This window comes from Triticum aestivum, chromosome 7B, assembly GCF_018294505.1.
Source record: "Triticum aestivum cultivar Chinese Spring chromosome 7B, IWGSC CS RefSeq v2.1, whole genome shotgun sequence".
Taxonomy (NCBI): domain Eukaryota; kingdom Viridiplantae; phylum Streptophyta; class Magnoliopsida; order Poales; family Poaceae; genus Triticum; species Triticum aestivum.
Genome location: NC_057813.1, coordinates 197,295,648 through 197,300,889, shown reverse-complemented (window position 1 = coordinate 197,300,889; position 5,242 = coordinate 197,295,648).

Sequence of the window (5,242 nt, the reverse complement as noted above, 5' to 3'; positions counted from 1 at the left end):
GACAGTGGAGATGAACAGTATCCCGTGGAGTCCCGTTTTGCGGTACGCCACACCCCCTCCCCCCCGTTTCGACCGTAGCGCTCCAACACAAGTCCGTTTTGTTCGTTGCGGTATTCCACACCCCTCCCGATCGACAGGACCCCCGTTTCGACCGTAGGAGGTCCGTTTCGTCCGTTTTGCGGTACGCCACACCCCTCCCGACAATAGGACCCCCGTTTTGACCGTAGGAGGTCCTTTCCTCCATTTTGCTGTACGCCAGGCCCCTCCCGATCAACAGGACCCTGTTTTCAACGTGGCCAGTCAAACACAAGGCCGTTTCCTCCATTGTGCGGTACGCTAGGCCTCGTTTCCCTCGCCTGTTCCGTCCAAGCCCTCCCGATGAACACGACCACGCATTCCGTTCCGACCCAGCCGGTTGGCTCCCCATGAACACGATGACGACGCTGTTTCTCCGTTTCGACCCAGCCATGTACGTATGCGCGAGTAGGCGTTCGAGACCCTACCCGTATGTACGTACGTGGCCGTATTTTCTTTCTTGCACCCTCGCCGCTGTAGATACGTGTACATGCTACGTGCACGCCTCTACTACGACGCGTGCGCGCCTCTACATCTATGAGACGTGTGCGCCTCTACGTCGACCAGTATGTACATACACGTTCGCGACCAGAATGACAACGCTACATACGCTTCGACCAGGTGGGTCCCGACTATCAGGCACTTCCTTGTGTGCGAAGATGTAGCTGGTGGGTCCCAGCAGTCAGGGGGGCGAATCGTTTTTTTCCCCGGACGCACTTCCTTGCGTGCGAAGGTGTAGCTGGTGGGTCCCAGCAGTCAGGGGGAAATGTTTTTTTCGCGAAATATGGTGGCCCGTCCGGTGGGTCCCCGCTGGCAGGTGGAGGAATAATTATTTTGTTCGTAATAAGGAGGCACTTCCTTGCTGCGGCCGTGGACCCAACTGTCAGCCTCTCCACGTACAGTCCACGTTTGATGGAAGCCGTTCCTTGACCACGTTGACCACGCCGCTCCGAGAGCACCAGGGCGGTGGACAACAGTGAGGCCTAGGAAGGGGACGACGCGGAGCGGGGAAGACGCGGCAGTGGATGCCCACGCATAGAGGAGTACGAGGGTTCACTGGTTCGCGGCGGTGTGAGGCTGCCGTCACCGCAGAATAACAGGGGGTGTGGGTGAGTAGAGCGATGGCCTGGCCAGCGGTGGGAGTAGTAGGGGGCGGTGAGGCCTCCGCCGCATCGCAGCCGGCCATGGGAGGCAGGAGCACGAGGCACGACCGACGCTGGTTTGGGCGGCTGGAGCAAGAAGACCAGAGGTTGAAGAAGCACTACGGCCGTTGGATGGACATCGTACGGTCACTGGAGCTAGAATCATGCATATTGACTAAGTTGACAAAGCCCTCCATCCCCGTCAACTTAGTAGGCCCACAAGTCAGCCTGCCACTATACTGGGTCCCAGCTAACAGGAGGAGTATTCATTTTTTTGTGCGTAATAAGGAGGCACTTCCTTGCGTGTGAAGATATAGCTGGTGGGTCCGAGCTGTCAGCGGCGGTAACGTTTTTTTTGCGAAATACTGAGGCCCTTTTGGTGGGTCCCCGATGTCAGGTGGTGGAATCATTATTTTGCGCGTAATAAGGAGGCATTTCCTTGCGTGCGGCCGTGGACCCAGCTGTCGGCCTCTCCACGTACAGTCCACTTCAGATGCATGTCGGTCGTTGACCACATTAACCAGGCCGCGCCGAGAGCACCAGGGCGGTAGACGACGGTGAGGCCTAGGAAGGGAAAGACACGGAGGCAGGGAAGACTCAACAGTTGTTTCCCACGCGGAGGGGAGTACGACTGAACGAGGGTTTACTGGTTCGTCTGCCATCACCGGAGAATAACAGCAGGTGTGGGTGAGTAGACGGATGGCTAGGCCAGCGATGGGAGTACGGTGGGGCGTTGAGGCCTGCGCGGCAGCATAGCCGGCCACGGGGAGAAGGGAGCAGGCAGTCCCGTCGTCGCTTGTTTGAGCGGTTGGAGCAGGAAGAGCAGAGATTGAAGAAGCACGACGGCCGTTGGATGGCCATCCAACAGTCACTGCTTGTGCGTCAACCTTTTTTTTGGAAAGCCTCAAATCTGTGGAAAACAGCATACAGCCCATCTGCCATTATTTCTAACAATTTACAGCCCATTTGGTAATTCTTAAGGTTTTGTTTGGAGCCCATATTCTTTTTGTTAGCATTACAGCCCATATTGTGGCCACGGTTAAAAAATTATACGAAATTTTGCATATTTCGGTGCGGTCCGAACTGTTTTTAATCCCGAAATTTCGACTCACATTCATACTGAATTTAAAACTAAATGTATATCAATATAAAATTCAACAAATTCTCCACGCATAAAAATTAATGTAATTTAAAATCTCGAAATGAAAAAAAAGATATTTGAAACTAATTGCCTCTTTGATGTGTTCTAAAAATGTACAACCCATTTCTCATTACTGATGGGCCATTTTCTTGGCCAACCGAATGAAATCTCTCCTCGTCTTGAAAGATTTGCAGCCCAACAGGCCTGACAAAGCGACTTACTTGGCAAATCACAAAAAAACTGGGCTGTGGCCATGGACCCAGCTGTCAGCCTCTCCATGTACAGTACTCTTCCGATGGAAGTCGTTCCTTGACCATGTTGACCACGCCGCATGGAGAGCACCACGGTGGTGGACGACGGCGAGGCCTAGGAAGGGGACAACGCGGAGCTGGGGAAGACGCCACAGTGGAAGCCCGCGCGGAGAGGAGTACGAGGGTTCACTGGTTCGACTGCGGTGTGAGGCTGCCATCGCCGCAGGGCCTGGCAGCGGTGGGAATAGTAGGGGGCGGTGAGTCCTCCACGGCAGCACAGCCAGCCATGGGAGGCAGGAGCATGAGGCACGACCGGCGCTAGTTTGGGCGGCTGGAGCAAGAAGACCAGAGGTTGAAGAAGCACTACGTTGGATGGACATCGTACGGTCACTCGAGCTAGAATCGTTCATATTGACTAAGTTGAAAAAGCCCTTCGTCCCCGTCAACTTAGTAGGCCCACAAGTCAGCCTCCCACCAAGGTGGGTCCCAGCTAGCTGGGGGAGTATTCATTTTTTGTGCGTAATAAGGAGGCACTTCCGGTGGGTCTGAGCTGACAGCGGGGGGGACGTTTTTTTCGCGAAATACGGTGGCCCGTCAGGTGGGTCCCAGCAGTCAGGGAGCAAACGTTTTTTTTTCGCAAAATACTGTGGCCCGTCCATGGATTCCTGCTGTCAGTTGGAGGAATCATTATTTTCTGTGTAATAAGGAGGCACTTACTTGCTTCTGCTATGGACCCAGCTGAGACTCTCCACGTACAGTATACTTCCGATGGAAGTCATTCCTTGACCACGTTGACCTTGCCGCGTTCCGTTGCATGTATGCGTCCATGGGCATGGTGCGCCCCACTGTCAGCCTCTCACATACAGTCATCTTCCGATGACTCTCGGTTGTTGACCATGTTGACCACACCGTGCCGAGCGCACCCAGACTGGAGCGACCCAGAGATGGGGAAAACGGGGCAGTGGAGTCACAGATGGAGAGGAGTGGGAAACTTCACTGGTTCGGGTGCGCGGCAGCACAGCCGCGGTGCCGCCAACGGGAGACAGGAGCAAGAACAGAGGTTGAAGAAGGAGCAGGGCTGTTGGATTAACATCCAATGGTCCAGCTGCTAGAATCATTTGTTGATTAAGTTGACAAAGTCGTGCGTACACGTCCGCTTAGCAGGCCCACAAGCCAGTCACCAAATCTGACGGGTCCCAGCTGTCAACGGGATGAATAATTTTTTTCGCAAAACAAGGAGGCACTTCCTTCCGTGCGAAGATACAGTCGGTGGGTCCCAGCTGTCAGGTGGAGGAAACATTTTTTCAGCTTAATAAGGAGGAACTTTCCTTGCGTGCGACCATGGACCTCGTGGGTCCCGGCCGTCAGGCTCTCCACGTACAGTCCTCTTCCGATGACTCCCGTTTGTTGACCACGCCGCACCGAACACAGCGAGGCGGTGGACGACGGCGAGGCCCCGGACGGGAACGACTCGGAGATGGGAAAATGCGGCAGTGGAGTCGCAGATTGAGAGGAGGAGAAGGGTTATAACTGGTTCTGTTGCAATTCATATCAAACTCAGGTTCATAGGACACGTTCATATTCATAGCCAACATTCACTATCAACAACTCAAAAGATTCATATATACACAAGCTCAGCATTTCTATGCATCCAAATGATTGATAGATCACACGACAATATTCATACATAATTCACAAAAAGATTCAGATATACACATGTTCAGTATGTTTATGCATCCAAATGATTGAGATCACAGCCAATATGATCCATGGACGAACTTTAATTACCTAGGGTACAGACTGGTAAATGGTGTTCAATCAGAGGTACTTCTTGCTAAAATTAGTTCCTGTACGAGTAAACTTTCGAGTACATAAGAGGCAGCACAGACAATCTGAACTTTGCTTGTAGGTTTATCCTCAAATAGTGGCCTCGTGCCGGTGGAGGTCTGAGCAACTTGGCCACTACTTTCATCCAACTAGTTTACTGGCTCATCTTGGTCCTACATCTCGCCAAAATTCTACATTGCAGACGAGAAAGGAGGCGGTTGAGAAAATGAACCACCCAATTTTTTTGTGCAGTTCAACTGAAATGGAGCATCCTTGGCGTGCAGACTGATTAAGTCCCAGATGAATATACGCGTCAACCAACTTGTCTAGAATCTTTAGACTCCATGCCATATAGTTCGCTACCATATGTGCCGATAACCAAAAGGCACAAGTTAGGACCAAAGACTGGACTGCGTTTTTCTGGGCTATGCACCAAGCAATATTTTTGGCGTTCACTCTCCTAATACTTGGAGTTTGACAATTGGTTGAAACCGGTTGATACTCGAATGAATATAGGCACTTCTTGTCAACATCGATGCTTGTCTGAGTGAACTTTGGAGTAGATAGCAGCAGCATAAGTACCTGTCCATCTGATTGCAACAAGTGACTACTCCCTCTGTTCCTAAATGTAAGACTTTTTAGGGATTCCACTACAAACTACATACAGATGTATATAGACATATTTTAGAGTGTAGATTCACTCATTTTGTTTCGTATGTACTCCAATTCACAGTGAAATCTCTAAAAAGACTTATATTTTGGAAAGGAGGGAGTACATACGAAGCAGAATATGTCTACTCGTAGCC